The 17,820-nt window shown below is 39.5% G+C and overlaps 1 protein-coding gene across 3 annotated transcripts in view; it reads right to left on the bottom strand.

Moving 5' to 3' along the window:
* The window catches only part of LYPD6B (LY6/PLAUR domain containing 6B), a 198,083-nt gene that overhangs the window by 74,672 nt on the left and 105,591 nt on the right, over nt 1-17,820 (bottom strand). For 2 of the 3 annotated variants that reach the window (XM_025404750.1, XM_025404751.1), the window contains one exon: nt 11,552-11,622. The exons of the other annotated variant lie outside the window; for it this stretch is intronic. The gene's annotated coding sequence lies outside the window, so the exon portion shown is untranslated. The remainder of the gene's footprint in view (nt 1-11,551; nt 11,623-17,820) is intronic. 3 annotated transcript variants of the gene reach the window in all.

Below are 17,820 nucleotides of genomic sequence, written 5' to 3'. Positions count from 1 at the left end.
GAATCTAAAAATATGCTTAAAATTTTACTCCCTATGAACAGAATTCACATTCTTTGCTCTTTTTTTAAGTACATGGAGTATTCCTAAAATGAACTATGTACTAGGTTTTCAAGAAGTCCCAATAAATTTCAAAGAATCAGGGTTACTACAGACAACACTCCTTGACCAAAATACAATATTTTTTATCGCTGAATTCAACTTAACTTTGACAGAAATGCGAATTAAACTAAAATGAAATTGGATTTTTCAATTATATTGCAAATACAAAAGAACAGTAGCACCCTGTGTTGGCAAGGATAGGAGAAAATGGGGTGCTTGGCCATGGCAGAGTGTATATGGACAGTATTTGGCAGTATCTATCAAAATTTAAAATATACATTTCCCCCTTTGCTTCCAATCCATTTCCAGGAATTTTTCTTATAGATACACTTAACAAATGTATGAGGATTGTCATCACAATATTGATTGTTATAACAAAAGATACAAAAACCTTAATGTCTATCAAAGTGGGAATGACCAAATTGCAGTTTTCTCTTATAGTTAAATATTAATAAGAATTAGGCAGCTCCATGCTCACTAATTGGAAGAGCTCCAAGACCTGCAAGGTGCAAAGCAACATATATAGTCACAATCTTAGTATTTATAAGGAGAGGAGTATTTACATTCTAAGAACATAACCAAGAACCTGCTAACATTAGGTGCTTCTGAAAAGAAGTACAGGGAGACAGGATAGACCTGCTTTCACTAAATACCTTTTTGTAGTATTTGCATTTTTACCATGTTTATGAATTACTTTACTTTCACTAAATACCTTTTTGTAGTATTTGCATTTTGACCATGTTTATGAATTACTATTTAAATAATAAATAGGCAGAAGTCTCTAGTCATTCTATTTATTCATTTAAAATGAAACATCTAAATAAAATGAAGTCTCTGGTGATAAGCCTAATAAACTAATTGCAGATATTCCAAATTCCTTTGCACAGTCCTTTTAAATTCACTTATTGATGAACTGTCAGGGCTAACTTGTCTTTGCAATGAAAGCAGCAAACACGTTCAACAGGGCTTTCAAGGAGGTCATTACCTGATTGGTACATGCAAACGTACTCAGTAAAAACTGCAGGGCAAGAACAGTGCAGACAAATGGAAGACTTTCCTAGCAAAGCAATGTGATGAACGCTGGCTACCTCCCTGATTTCTCTCCCAGCTGTACTCCATGTGGATGCACCAAGTATAATTGTGGCCCTGCCTCAGGACCTTTGCATGCATCGTTCCTATTTTCTGGAATGCTCTGCCCCGGACAGTCACATGGCTTACTCCCTGGATTCACTCAGCTCTCTGCCCAAATGTCACTTAGTCACAAAAGCCTGCCCTGACCAGTTTATCTAAAAAAAAATTCTACCCTGTCGATCTCTATTTCTTTACCTGGTTTTAGTGCTTTTTTCATCACTTAGCACTACCTGATGATTTTTGTTGGCCTCTCACATTAGAAGGTAAGCTCCATGAGGACAGGGACTTTTTTACTGTTATCTGTCAGTACCTATAGCACACAGTAGGCACCAAATAAATATGTGCCTCTATCATGAAATTTGCAGAGGGGAAATCTAAACATTGTTTTATGTTTTGGCCAAACTCCTTCTAAAGTGTTTGTTTATTTTTGCAAACTACAGCTTCCTCTCTCCTTTTACGCCTAACTAACGATCAAAGACAGGACAAATGGAAAAAAGTTTTCTCTGGAGAAAGAAAATTCAAGGATGGAGAGAAAGAATTTACTCCATGATGCTGGATTTTGTGGAAATTCACTAGGCATTTATTTCCTTGGTCACCCAATCATAAAAGTGAAAGAAAAAACCTTCTTTCAGCCAGTGTGGGGAATACAACAACAATGCTACAAAAGTACTGGTATTCTAAATGAAAGGATGAGCTTAAAGAAATTATTTGAATCTAAGAGTGTGAGAGGGACATTGGCTATCATGGTCCAGCAGATGTGAGTCAGATCTAGCTAACTCCCCAAGGATCAAGGATTCAGCTGCCATGCCCTGAACAGACACCCCCGATTCCTACAAGTTCAACTCTCTATGAGACTTCTCCCATTTACCTTCTCTGGACCTCACTTAGCACTAACCTATGTGAGGGAATCACTGGGACAGAAGGAAGCCTTCTCGCCCTGCCACTTCCCAGCAGCCCTGCCCTGAAAGAACTCCCCACACTTTGGTTCTTTAAGGGAGCCCCACATCATGCAAAGCACTGAGCCACAAGCTCGCTCATTGCCTTGGCATCACCAGCACTGACTGAGAAAAGATGGTGGTAGGTGTAGGCTACAAGCCAAACATTCAGGGTCCCCAGCCTTTTCCCACCACAGCCTGTCACCCAGGAAATAGAGAACAAATCTTTCCAATCCCTCCCACATGCACAAGGTCCTCTGGAAGCAGGTTATATACATTTGTGAATACATTTGTGAATTTATACACAGCCTGGTGTCAGGCCAATAAACTACTTCTGGAATTCAGTTCCAGTAAAGAAAAAAATAAATAAATAAAATTCACCCCCATGCAACAATGAAAAAAGAAGGAAGCAAGAAATTTTAAAAAGAGGTGAGTCTTCTATTCTTCCTACCCACGGGCTTTTCCAGTCTCTAGGAAGTTCTTCTTATAGTCTAACCTAATTTCTTCTTGAACCAATGAAAGACTTGTATGTCTCCAATTTTCATGGGAAATGGAGAGGAGCTCACAACTATGATCCGTATTACCTATCTTCAAATACTTCAGGGCCTCTCTCTGCCTTCTCTTCTCTAAGATAAACAAGTTATCTTCTTTAAGTCTGTAATAAAAATCTGATTTATTTCATGGCCCCCTTGATCTTGAAACACTGCAAATTTGAATAAGAGATTTTTTTTAAAGTAGTTACGTTGCTGTAAGTTCTGCTCCTGTAATACTTAAACTTCCCCCATTATGATACCTCTTTGCTTGTTATATTTTAAACAGTGCAGGGAATGAGAAAAGATTTGCCTTGCTAGCATCTGTCACCGCCGACCCTGGGTTGCCTCTGAAGTGTATGCTTACAGCATTTACCTAAAATTATTAAGTGCTCTGGTGACATTATTACAAGAGGGGGCAGGAAGAGTGTCAACCTAATGAAGCGGCAGATTCTATCTGATGGTCTCCATCTGAAAATGGGCACAGGCCAGGCTGTGTGCTAATCAAGCCACCAAGGGCCCTTCACCCTTGGACAACAGTAGCCTTTGACTACACTTGAGAGGAAAACGAGCTGCCTCCTTTCTAGTGCTAATAAGCTTAGTGGAGAACGGGGTTATGTTTCATGGGAAAAGCCATGCTCTCCCCTTCCAGGGCAAGCATCCAAAGCATAGGGGCTCCAGGAGGCAATAAACCATTCCTTCCCGAGTTGGAACTTGAACCACCTTGCTGGAAGGCTGACACTGTGGCCTTGAGTTCAGGACTGCCAGCACTTCACGGTGCTACATGTCATAGGGTTTCCATGTATCCTTATTGAATAAATGAATTAATGAGTTATTAAGATTTACATTTGGCTCTGAACTTCCTAGTAAACAGCAAGAGGAATATACCAGTTCACGTAGTTTTCATGTGCATAAGACAGAAGAGAACATTACTTTAGAAAATAGAACACTGCCAAAATTGTTTTGGAGAATGTTGAACACACGCTTCTGTGTGTTCTTAAAGTCCTCTGTTGATGGTCATGTGCAGTGGCTCACACCTATGTAATACCAGCAATTTGGGAGGCCATGATAGGAGGATTGCTTGAGGCCAGGAGTTCAGGAGTTCAACACTAGCCTAGGTAATATAGCAAGGCTCCGTCTCCACAAAAAAATTGAAAATGAGCTGAGTGTGGTACACATACCTGTAGTCTTAGCCACTTGGGAGCCTGAGGTGACAGGATCGCTTGAGCCCAGGAGTTCAATGACACAGTGAGCTATCATCATACCACTACCCTCCAGCCTGGGTGACAGAGCAAGACCCTGTGTCTACTTAAAAAAAGAAAATCTCCTCTGCTGAAAACCCATGCAAAAGGTCAGTGCTCTTATTCTTTATCTGCTAATGGAAAGATCTGTTGGTCACACATGGATTTTCCCATCCACATCTGCACCTGCTTACGTGGCAAAAATAAAAGTCAGTAGCTTCTTCTCTACATCTTTAATAGCCAACATGAACATACTATGGAGTCACACTCATTCAAACTGTTAGGCCTGGAACAAGAAATCACATGGAGTACTGTGCAGCAATACATAAACTGTTTCTCATCAAGTGGTCAGATTCTACCTGCTAATAATGTGCAACTAATTCTAGACTTCCTTTCCCTCCCTAGGTTCATATTTATCAATGACAAGAGTCTGAATCCATATATTCAAATAGGAGTTCAGAAAGTAGAAAAGAGAACATAATTTGTGTTTTTTAAAAAAGTAATTTCAATGAATAATGTCATCACACAAACTCCTTCAACTCAGCAGGAAAGAAGCCATAGGACATTATTCTAGCTTCTAAGCAGGATAAATAGAAACTTGGAGGAAGCAATTAGCCTTCTGAATTTTGGAATTTAATGATACTTTATAAAGACTGAAAAGATTAACTCCTAATGTCAGCCGGGTTGACGTGAAAACAGATAATTTTACATGGTATTAGAGGTAATGGCATTGGTACATCATACCAAATTGCCCCAGAAAGATTGTATTAAAATTTAAAATATGTATTCCTTTGACCCAGCAAGTTTACTTCCAGTAATCTATTATAATGAAATAATAGACTATTTCTTTGTAAGTTACAAAGACATATGTGTAGGGATTTATTTATAGTACAGATGTGTCGTTTATGAAAGAAAAAATGAAAACAATCTAAATGTCTACTAACGAAAATTTGATTAAATAAGCCCTGGCATATTTAAAGAACTATAATGATTGTTTCACTCTTGTATGCACAAATATTTATTGAGCATCTGTTATGCTGAGCGTGGTTCTAAGCACGAGTTATATCACATAAAATATACAAAAATCTCTGCTCTTGTTGAATTTATATTCCAGACAAAAGTTTTTGAATAAAATTTTAATTGGTAAATTTTGAAATGCCTACATGTTTTTGAAATAGAGACATACATATATTTCAGAGATACATATTTTCTTAAACATAGATAAGCCAGATGTGCCCTTAAATGAACCCTCTGCAATCTCTCTGAAGCCCCTGTGGGTCCCTTACTTGCAAATGGGAAACCACTGGAGTATCTTAAAAATAAAATAATAGCAGCCTGAGCTTTGGAACACACTTAAATGGATCCACTCATGGCTTTGATATATACACTAACTGCATGATCTTAACAATTTAATTAACCTCACTCATCCAGTTCCCCCTCTTTGACTCACAGGATTACTATAAGAGTTCAAAGAAAAAAAAAAATACCTAAAATCCTTTACACAATGCCTAGAAAACAGCAGATGCTCAATAAATATCTGCTGCCTTCACTCTCTCCTTAGACTGCCTTGGCATTCAGAACACAACTTCTCACTGCCTTTCTTTACTAAGTTATTATCCAACTTAAAAGGAAATGCATCCATCCAAAACATTTAAATGAAGAATTATTGTTGCTGGATCAAAGGATTTTTAATTTTCCTCTCTGTCCTCTTTCTCTATCTTGGCCCATATATCCACAGCAAAAATCAATCAATCTTCTTTCCTTCAGCAACCACATCTTTGTACTCCTTAGCACTGTTCCCTCTTCACAGAATAAGCTGCCTAAAAACATTTTTTAACTAGGCCAATATTCATTAGCTTACTTCCACCAGTATTCACATTTTTTTTCACAAAATAATTATTTTCTCACAAAGCTTATAAATCAGCAAGGACAAACGCCTCTGCGGAATTTGGAGGAACCATACCCTTCTAAACTGACGGCAGCACCCTCACAATTTGTTTTCTATTGGATGTTTTTCCTTAATTCACACACTTCACTTAATGCTTCAGCACAGAAAAATCTTTCAGCAGAATATCTATTAGATACTCGCAATCACGAAAATAAAATCCAGTGGCATACAATAAGATGCCTCGTGACCCACTGCCATCTGCGAGTGAGACATTGTACCAGTGAATCTGCTAAGAAGCTAATGAAGACTCGGAATCTCTGGATGCTAGAGTTGGCCTCTGGCTGTCAGGTTCTACCAAAAGCCACGGTAATTCTTTCATTTAGTCCAGGACACTGGTAGCTTATGAAATATTGAAAATAATGTTTCCTATGAAACTCACTGTTTCATCAGATAAATACTTTCAGGCACTTGGCACCAAGGGGATAAAAATGCAACTTCTGAAGTAATGCTCTGTTTAGACTTATATGCATATGAAACTGTGAAACTAATATATTTTTCTTTTTGCTTTGGTTGCCAGAATGTTCTGAATAAGATATAAATCTTAATAACTCATTCATTCTTCTACGTAGTCAATAAACATACACGGAGCTCCTGTTACCTGTCAGCCACCATGCAAACAGCTGGTAATTTTAAGCTCAAGGACACAGTGTCAGCCCATCAGAAAGCCATGGAAAGATATGAATTAGCAGGTAGCGATGACTATGATTAGACATTCATGGGATACTCTGGGAACACAAAGAAAGGGTACGACTCCCAGCCTGGGGTGGGGAGGGATGGCAGGGAGAATCAAGGAAAATATCCCCTTAATGTAACATAAGATATCAGCTCTGGTTCTTAGTAAATTATCTCTCATTTGATTTATGAGGTTTCTTAATTCTTTCTTTAAAAATGTTTTAAGCCTCTAGAAATAGTTTGGAAAAAAACAGCACCTTTGTTTTTTGAGACAGGGTCTCACTTTGTTATCCAGGCTGGAGTGCAGTGGCACGATCTTGGGTCACAGTTGCCTCCACCTCCTGGGTTCAAGCGATTCTCCTGTCTCAGCCTCCTGAGTAGCTGGGATGACAGGCACCTGCCACCACCCCCAGCTAATTTTTGTATTTTTAGTAGAGATGGGGTTTCACCATGTTGGCCAGGCTGGTCTTGAACTCCTGACCTCAGGTGATCCACCCACCTTGGCCTTCCAAAGTGCTGGGATTACAAGCGTGAGTTACTGTGCCCAGCCAAAAATACCCATTTCTTTATTCATACATACACATATTTAAATATGCACACAAAGCTCATTAAACAATAGCCTTTTAACCTAAAGGAATTCTCAAAACTTAAAAAAAAAAAAAGTTGACAATTGACATTACAAAGGGACCCTGGGAAAATCAGACACAACCACAAGTAATCTTTTTTTTTTTTTTTTTTTGAGACAGAGTCTTGCTCTGTCACCCAGGCTGGAGAGCAGTGGCGCAATCTTGGTTCACTACAACCTTCGTCTCCCGGGTTCAAGTGATTCTCCTGCCTCAGCCTCCCAAGTAGCTAGGATTACAGGCGTGCATCACCACACCCGACTAATTTTTGTATTTTTAGTAGAGACGGGGTTTCACCATATTGGCCAGGCTGGTCTTGAACTCCTGACCTCAAGTGATCCACCTGCCTCAGCCTCCCAAAGTGCTGGGATTCCAGGCATAAGCCACTACACCCGGCACTACAAGTAATCTTCAAAGATGGTTCCTGTAAATATTTCCCATGATTCTAAAATAACTTTGGTTTTTAAATATTATTTTATGAATATAGTATGTTCTTAACCTTGCATGCCTCGCTACTCTTTATTCCAGCACACCAATTCCAAGGATCTTGATCAAGTAGCCCTGGGCTGGTAGACAGTGATTGACAACCCACATTGACTACGTGGTCTCAGGACGGATCTTGGCTTGCTTCCAAATTTGGCTAATGCAAAGCTCTTGCATTCTACTGCCTCCTCTTATACCAACTTTTCCCTCTGCCACATCATATACTGTGAGAGAATGGGGTTGTTGGCATAGCTTCAAGTTATATCATTGATTCAAATCTATCCTAAGCAAACCTACTTTTATTTCAGATGAATATTCTCTAGTGATCTGAATTGCAGGGGCAGTAAAACAACTCTACATTTATGTAAGCATTCCCATCCCCCAAGGAATAGTTTTCCAGGCGTACAGATACCTTAGAAGCGATAAAGAGTTTAGTAGGCTAGAGTCTTTTTTGTGGCTTTCTAAAGAATCAGAATTCCATGTAATTGAAATATAATGAATTTGGTGCTTAACAACAACAACAACTGCCTTAATAAAGTACAATCTAGGCATAATTCTCATTTAATAGCAGCCACCTCATAAAACTACGGTTAAAATGAGAATAGCCAACTTGTAAATCAGAAGCAGCCAAGGTAGTAAGATGTGACTGCAGAGAAGAGTGCAGGGAGAAGCTAACTCCATCCCATTAAGCCTTCTGCCCGATCCTTCTCCAGCTCAAGTACACAGGGCTCTCTCTCTCTCCTTTCTTCAGGTCTCTGCTCAATGTTCCCTTCTTGGAACCACACTTCATAAAATAATACCTAAAGCATTCCCCAGCCCCCTTCCCTGCTGGCTTGCTTTGCTTACTCTTCCTTCTTTCTTCCTTCCCTTCCTTCCTTCTAGTGGTAGCACTTGCCACCACTAGAAACATATTGCTTGCTGGTCTTTCCTCTCCCCTCAATATAACATATCCCCAGAGAACAGGAACCATGGTTTATTCACTACTGTATCTACAGCATCTAGCACCAAGTAGGCATTCAATACATATTTGCTACATGGATTTTCTTTATTTCACTCTTTTAGCTCACACACATTCTCTCTGTGCATCTCCGTACTGACACCGAAGCACACTGAATGAAGGTAGAAAGAACATTCTCTAACCTTCTCTTCTCCCTGATTCTAGCAAAGGAAAGGACTCTACAAAAAGTCAAAGCCAATTGAAGCAAGTGCCCCAAGAAGTTCTGCTAATCTTGCAGTAATACATCTAGGATTATACCTTACAGACTGACATGTGAATGCATTTTGACTTAGTGGTTCTGATACTCTTGAAATATGCCCAACTCTGCCTGGTTCCCAAAACTATTCTCTAAGATATTCCCAAAGGGAGGAGAAATCAATAGCAATGCCTAGTTATGATCTTGAAGTGAAGCAGATTTACGCTGGCTACCCTACACCCTTTCCAGCACCTAAAGTCAAAAGACAGGGAGGAAGGAAAGGTACTAAGACCCACTAATTATCAATGAAACTATACTAATGAATATAGTGTTTTATTGATAACCACTGGGTCTTAGTACCTTTCCTGGATCTTAGTACCTCATTAAACTGACCACAGAGCCTTAGTACCTTTCCTGGGTCTTAGTACCTCATTAAACCGACCACAGAGCCCCAGTTTCCCAAGATTACTTTGCAGTTTAGAATTGCGTTAGCCAAAGACATTCAATTTCCTGAATATGAGTCTGTGGGCCCTTTAAATCTTAAGTCTGGCTAAAGAGGAAGCAACCCAGAGGTACACAGAAATGAGAGGCTGTGGGCCACATAATTCACTGGAGATCTAGAACCTAGTAAAAACAAAACTCTGAAATATGATTAAATAAGCGCTACAGTTCCTGATCCATAATTGTTCTTGGTCTGTTGCTACAATGAAATGCACAATAGAAAAAATTTTTAAAATAAGTAAATAAATAATAGCATCAGTTCCCAGAAGCTGAGGGCTTTGGATAGACTTTGAGACATTCTAAGTCTCAGTATTCTGTGTTGGTGCTTGCTACCAAAGTGTTCTACTAAACTGCCTGCCAAGCAGCAATGAAGCAGAGTCCTAGCAATTCATTCAACAAGCTACCAAGAGTGGAAGGCTAATTTAACGGGGCAGGGCCAAGCACAGTTAACAAACGCACATCTGTAAAATGGAAATAGGTTGTCCCCAGTCTTCAGCAGTAAGACTCCTTGCTAAGTAGCTCTAAAAAGGCTTCAAAGCCTTTCTCCTTCTCGGTGTGTAGCTGCCAATGAGTTCATTTCACTTCCATCTGCGGAAAAGGAGAGGGAGCCAGAATGTGGGGCTTTGGCCCCACACCCACTAGAGTTGCCAGGGATTGAGAAATCGAGCTGCATCTAACCCCTTTCCTGGAGAAAGGACCTAAGCAATCATGTTCCACTTGTCAGTAACCTATGTACCTTTCTATGTCCCTTTCCTTTTGCCCAAACCGAAACCAAATCATGGTACATGAAAGGTGAGTCCATTTCCACATGAACCCTTTGTAAATCTGTCCCAGGCTCCCTGGGTTCCATCTAGAATGCTGCTTCTGTTTGCTGCACACAGGCAATCTGGCATGGCCCTGGAAAATTTACATTTTCAACACCTCAAAAAAATAAACTTCATTCTAGGCACGGCTCTTCTTTAAGCATGCAGTGAAATAAATTCTGTCTGCCCTATTTCATTTAATTCTATGCAACCAGCCCTGACTTGCCTATGATTGTTTCTTTTAAAAAAGGGAGTATGACAGTATAAAAAGGGACCCAGGATGCATGGCTTTGCTCAGCTCCATACTGGGTTAACTTTGGCATGTCTCTTCCCCTCTCCCGGTCTCAGTTTCTCCATAAATAAAGCACAAATGACAAGACTAAAATGATCACCTGAGAGTGCTGTCTAAGATTCTGTGGTTCTGTGGATTTTTCTGAGATGTTTCTCTCTTTGAAAGAAGTATTTTCATCATCAATTCTTTCTAGCCTCTCATTCTGTTTTAGCTCCCAAAGACTTTGCTGGTCAGATGTCCTTCGCTTTATGTTAGGAAATTTTCATTGTGACTCTTCAAGTCAGTCACACAAGAGACTGACTTAAGATCCAGGAAGGGATCTGACAACTTTCTCATCCTTTGATCATTAAACTTAGGGAGGAGAGAAGTGGTGCTGACCAACCATATAGGCCCACATATATATTTCTTTTGGGATTCTGAAGATGGGCCCTTTCTAACTCTGGGCTTACAAATAAATTATTGTGCAGAAGGCTTGCAGGTCTAAAGTAATTAGTGGCCTATATCACCTTCCCAAGACAATTCTCTCTTTCCTCTTTCCCTCTTCTTTTTCTTTCTCATATTTGCTCATTCTTTCTCTCTTTCTTTCCTTTCTTTCCTTCCCTCTTTCTTATCCTTTGTCTTTTTACTCAGTCCTGCCAGTACAACTAAGGAGGTTATTTAGACCTGTTGGCGATCCATAGGAAAATAAAATAATCAAAAAATTGCAGCTTATCTTCAGTGAACAGAACCACAAGATTAGGACTCAAAGCCATCTGAAGCACTTTCATGTTGGCAACATTAAGAAACCTGTAACATAAAAGCATACAAGATGAAATGAATCCACAATCGCAAATTAAGATCAGCAGCTACCTTTACGTCAAAACATTCTGAGACACAGCTTTGTGTCAAAAGTTCTTTCATAAAAAGTCAATATGATTAGGGGAAGATACTGAAACCACATTATTTAACCAATGAACAAGCAGTGTAATCCCTGAGATTAATGAAACTCCAGATCACAAATGTTTAATATATTTTTGCTAAGCATGAGTAGGTCATGTGGTGAGGATTTATAGTTAAATAAAAGTATCTTCTCTACATCCACTTGTGAACATAATACTCACAACATCCATGTGATTAACAAGAGCAGCCTAGTCCAGGAGGGTTGCCAACAGCAGGCAGAAGTGTGGCATATCTAAACAAATGAACATGAAAAGGTATCATTATGACTGATATTGTAGACATTTGGGATAAAGGGATTTTAAGTAAGTAGGGGGTTTTAGGCTGGGGACACATTGTAAAGAGGTCCTGAGGCTCAATAACCTTTCCTAACCACAAATCAGGTACAAGAAAGACCCAGATTTTGTACACTGTCCTCTTGTCCTTGGGTAGAAATATTTGGCAGGACACAGATGGAGTGGATACACATTTTCAGTGTCTGCAGGAATTAGGAAGGGGAATGCAGTCAATACTCCTTTCCCCAGTCACAGAAAATCACTTAATCTAGCTCTGTTGTAAGTTAGTGGGACAAGGCCTGATACCCTCTGTAATATGCAGAAGCTTTTGGTTTTGAACGTGCATCTTCAACTTTACCACCAGGTATAAAACAGAACTTGTCAGGTACCTAAGATAAATAACCAGCTTCTGCCCCTCCTGGATTAATTACTCCATGGATGTGTGCCTAAATAAAGACTCATTATGATATGGCTATAGGACCCAAGCCAAACCACTCTGTCCAAATTAAACTAGTGACTTCTCTTCTCCTCCCCTTCAAAAGCATTTAAAGAATTTTTTCCCCTAGAATAATAAAAATGTCATACATCTGGAAATTTGCCATTTTGAGAGCAAAGGCTGGGGGACACATCAGGTGATTGGCACAAACTGTCCTCAGCAACAGCCTCACGGGGGAACAAATCTTCCCTCTGTGTCCTGACCAATCCAAGGCTCGGAAAATCAGACTTAAGAGTTGAAGGGAGAAAAGCTGCCATTTGGAGTTGTGGTCCAGTTGGCCTCTCAGGGGCCTACAGGAAAGAGGGGGGTGTACCCACTTAATTGGAGCACAAAGCCTGCAGTACCCAGGCTCCTGGACCAAAGTTGAGGACCTGGGATGAAGAGGAAGCAGAAGTCCAGGCACCTGTGTGAATACCTCCTCTTTCTTCCTTCCCAGACACCACGGCCCTGTGTCTGGGAAGGAAGGTCCCAGGCTGACCTCCATGCAACAGCCAATACTTACAGAGTTTCTGTCTTGCACCAGGCATTGAATTAGAAATGAACAATTCAAAGATGAGTTATACAGGCTCTCTCCTCTGCCTACAAAGCCCCATCAAGAAGTCTGCATAAAGTCCACCATAAGTCTCACCTACCTCATCATAGCACCAGCAGCTGGGGTTGCTGCATACACCACAGGAAAAGCATTATAACTCTAAACAGCACTTAGAACTCCTCACCACTTCCTCCAAGGAGATACCCTTGGCTATTACACAACTGAGGCTGCATCCCATTGACTTAAAGATTATCTCCAGCTATAAACCAGGAGGAGGAAACCCACAAAGCTTATTAGTCACTTATACTTCAGCAGGAAAGAGTTCACTGCATCCATCCCAAAGACGAGATTTTTCAGATAGAGAGTTTGAGGAGGGGTTCCCTAAAGAAGTATGGGTTGGGACACATATGCAGAGGGTAGCCAGGCCTGGCACTTGTCCAAAGTGTTTTGTGCCACACTCTCAAGAAACATCCTGCTTCCTATATTTTGTACATTCCCAAGCTTGTTGAAATCATTTATACCCTAAGCAACTTTACCCGCTAGAGCTCTTACATTTATTTGCTTTCTTATTAGCATCTTAAAAGTCTATAGGAGATGACTTTTTCAAGAACCGTCCTAAACATATGGATTTTGGTCATTCTTACCTTGCATATCCCTGGCAGATAACCAGCAGAGGACCTTTTTGTGTTTAAAGGATGTGCCATATATGCTGAGTTTTAGAAAGCATGCAATCGACCCCCCAAATCTCACATGCCCTTTGCTATTCACCCACTCAGCATTACATTTCAAGCAACCACGGATTACTCATCATTTTTCATCAGAAAAGAGATGAGGTTCCCCAGGTAAAGTCTCCTCTTCTCTCATTTGTGAAGTTAGGGCAGATGGCCTACATAATTCTCATCAGATATTCTTACGGTTACAACCAAGGGGATCGGAACACTAGGCAAGATAAAAACTAGAGCAGTCTCTCAAAAGCAAAGAAAAAGCAGGTGATATGTTCTTTACTGGTATTTCTTATGCACCTGAGCAATGAACAAATACATAACCTTCTACAACGCATCCTGTTGCTATTTTGTTGATACAAAGGCTCTGTAATTTCCCTAAGAAATTCTGACTTGTTTTGTTAAGTTTATTTTTTGAGAGATAAAATTCAGGAAACATTCACATTCAAAGGACCTGTTACCACTATTCATTGCAAAATGCTTAATGCCTTACACATTTCTTTCAATAGTCTCTATCCAGGTGAGACAAAAACACTATAAAGACTGCCTTGATTAACACCAAATAAAACCCAGTTCTATCTCCACCTTCCATCCTGTGAGACTCTCTCATCGAATTACAGTAACTGCTCAACAATAATGTGGAAAAGATGCAGTGCCAATGATTAGAACTAGGGCAAGGAAGCAGTTTTCATAAAGTATCCCTAAAGCCCATGATTTGGATCTATAATTTGAACCAAATAATCTGCTCTACTAATTAAAGACTGGCCTGTCAGGAGATTTAAAATGCTATTTGATGGAACATCCCTAAATGCCATATCCAGGTCTCTGTCAAACCATCTAGAAAATGCAATTCAATTCCAGTAAAGTTTATTACATGATAGATATGACTAGGTACAAAAGGAAATATTAAACTCAAGCTTGATTTTCAAGAAGCAAATGATGGCAACATCATATCCAAGAAGAAAAAAAACAAAAAGATTTTAGAAGCAATAGGTTATATTTTTCCTTTTAAGAAATCATGTAAGTAATATATGTTAGCTGAAAATATATCTTGTAAAGGAGTTGAATACCCAAATATGGGGCCCAATTTGTTTCTTTTTTTAAAAAAAAATCATCATTTACCTATGCAGTACTATATTTTGAAGACATACCTCTGGCCAATGACCTCAAGGTGATCAGTCCAACAAAGAAGATCATTAGGTAGAATGTGAAATGGTGCTGGGTATTAGGGCACCATTGTACCCCACAAACCAAGAGTAGAGTACTTCCAGGTCTCATTTGACACTTAGGCCCAAGTTAGCTGTAACTGAAAGGAGACAAGGAACTGGGGGTATTCTATAAGAGATCCATTTTTCTGCTTCTAGCACATATTCTGCAAGGTCTTCCTGATACAATATAATGGGATCCTGGGTAATTATAACAATCTTATAATACATTTATGACCACCAAAAAATTAAAGACAATGTCCCAAGAAAGTACATAGATATACACATACATACATACATACATACAAGGAAGACGGGAGGAAAGGAAGGAAATATAAAATCAAAATAGTAAGTGGCAAGCATACACTAAGTCAGGGTTGCCCTGGGAGCAGGTGCTGCTAAGACCTCTGGAACCGGAGACTGAGCAATGGGACCCTCGCATGGTGGGGCAGCTGAACCTGAGACTTGGGCAGTAAGTCAAGATCCTTAAAGGTTACGAACGCAGTCCCAGATCAGTCCTGATCCCAAGTTCCAGGACACAAGAAATTTAAATCTTCTCTGGAGGAAAGTTCTCAGTTTGAGCCCTCAATATTACTAAATTGTACCAAATATAAGCTCACACAAATAATTTCTCAAAACACAAGAAAACAAAACAATGAAAATGAGAGTTGGCATAAATGATAAACAACAGAATTACACCCTCAATTACCAAATAACTAGTATTCTCAGACAAATAATATTACTATATAAAAATATTTCATATAATAAAATATGAAATATTAAAATGAACAAACAAAAAGAGACTTTAAGAAAATAACCAGAAAGATCTGCAAACTAGCCAAAGAGAATTACAAAACAACAACAGTATAAAATCATTAAAACTGAAAACTCAATGGACGGACTAAACCACAGATTTATATAGCTGAATAGAGAATTACTGACCTGACAAGGCTTATGAAAAAAAATAACCAGAATGCAGTACAGAGAGAAAGATAAAGAGATGGGAATTATTAAAAGGCTATTAAGAGGCATGAAGCACAGAAGAAGGTTGAACACAAGCCTAATGGACGTCCTAGAAGGAGAGAATAGAGAATGGAGGAGAGGCAATTTTGTGACACAATGGCCAGGGTTTTTCTAGAACTGGTGAAAGACACCAATCCAAGGATGCAGAAACACACTATATCCCAAGCAGAAGAAATCAAAAGTACAGTTGACCCTTGAACGACACAGGTTTGAACTGTGTGGATGCACTTATACATGGATTTTCTTCTGCCTCTGCCACCCTTGAGATGTAAGACTGACCCCTCCTCTTTCTTCTCCTCCTCAGCTGATTCAATGTAAAGATAAGGATGAGGACCTTTATCTGTATATTTCACTTAATCAATGGTAAATATATTTTTTTCTTCCTTATGATTTTCGTAATAGCTTTTTCTTTTCTCTGGCTTACTTTATTGTAAGAATACAACATATAATACATATACAAAATAAGTATGGATTGATTGTTTATTTTATTGGTAAGGCTTCTGGCCAACAGTAGGCTATTAAGCAGTTAAGTTTTAGGTGAGTCAGAAATTATACATGGATTTTCAACCATGCAGAGGGGTCAGCACCCCTAACCCCACCATTGTCCAAGAGTCAGCTATATTCCACATCTAGAGACATTGAAATGATACTACAGAATACCAAAAGCAACCACAATATTATGAAGGCAGCCAGAAAGAGGTCAGCAATTAGACTGACAGTTAATTTCTCAACAGCCACAACTGAAGTCAGAAGATAGTAGTTATCTTCTTTTCATTTTCACTTGCATTTGTTTAATTATGAAGAGTTTAAGCATCTCTTCTCAAGTTCAAGGGTCAGTTGTACTTATTTACCTATAAACTGACAGTAGTTATCTTCAAAGTGGTAGGAGAAAATAAGTCTTAACTAGAACACCCAATGAATAAATTTTTTTAAGAATGAGAAATATATTTTCTGATAAACAAAAACAGAGAGAGTTTACTATCAACAAAACTTCACAAGAATTTCTAAAGACCTTACTTTAGCAAGGAGGAGATAAGGAATGTCAAGGAGCAGAAAAGTTGGTATATAGGTAGGTAATTTTAAATGAATATTTTTAAACTGTCTCTGTAAAACAAAAGATATCTACACTGTGGTGGTAAAAGAAGTCAGAACTAAAATATCGGACAACAATAGCATATAATTCAAGAGAGAGTGATTGGAGTTAAAGTACTCTAAGATGTCTGAGTTGTTTGGAAATGGGGTTAGGATAGCAACTTTATTCACAGTGGGAGAAAGTGGTATCCTAGCCCTAATCTGCCAAGACCTCCAGCCAGGACTTCCTCACCACTTTCCCTCCTAACCTAATCCATCCCAGCCAAGCCTGCCCTCCACACTTGTGATGGGGAAGAGGTTGACTGGTTTCCAGACAGAATTAAACTCTCCAGAGGAATCCCATGGCCCCTGGAGGCAGGGTGGCTTCCCTGGGTAGAAGAGGGGCTTAGAGCAAAGAAAATCCTCCAGGAGGAGGAAAGAGTGTTTTGGCAGCTTAAACTTTCAGCTGTGTCTAGAGAGTAATCTACTTATCCTAACTTGCAGGGCAGGTGTGGCTTTGTTTGTGAAGGGCTTTGTCCGAGCTAGGTGTTGTTTGACTTTGGCAAACAGGCTTGGTGATTAGTGATTTGTGAAGTTACAGCACTGACTGGGAGGTAAGATGTGTTTGAGTTCCTGGGTTTTACCAATCCAGAGGATTAGGATGGCGGAAATGAGGCAACACGAAAAGTTTCTGTTTCACTGGGAGAACCCAATTTCCTCCTGGAATTTTTCTGCTAGACACAGTCTGACCACATCGACCTACATGAACTTTCTTCTTAGAAAATAATAAATCACAGAAAGACCATCCTTCAAAGGCTTCTTTGTAACCTGGTTGCTGAGCCTGGGTCTACCTAAAGGTTGGGCTCTAGGAAAATGACCTACAGAAGCTTCTTGTGGCCATTTCTTCATCATGTTCCCTGACAAGTTGGACAGTGGGGCTGGTACAGGGAGCAGGAGGTGGGAAAAGAGTTGGGGAAGAGCAACACTGCAATTGGAACCCTAACTTGTGGAATTCAGGCTCCTTTTTATGTAATCCTAAAGCAAGCAAGTAGAAAGGTCAGTTGGCCGGGGAGAAAATGTGTAACACATTTAAGTGCCACTTCCAAATT

The sequence above is a fragment of the Theropithecus gelada genome, chromosome 12 (assembly GCF_003255815.1).
Source record: "Theropithecus gelada isolate Dixy chromosome 12, Tgel_1.0, whole genome shotgun sequence".
Taxonomy (NCBI): Eukaryota; Metazoa; Chordata; class Mammalia; order Primates; family Cercopithecidae; genus Theropithecus; species Theropithecus gelada.
Note: the sequence above shows the minus strand (reverse complement) of the source record. Positions and strands in the feature narration are given on the sequence as shown.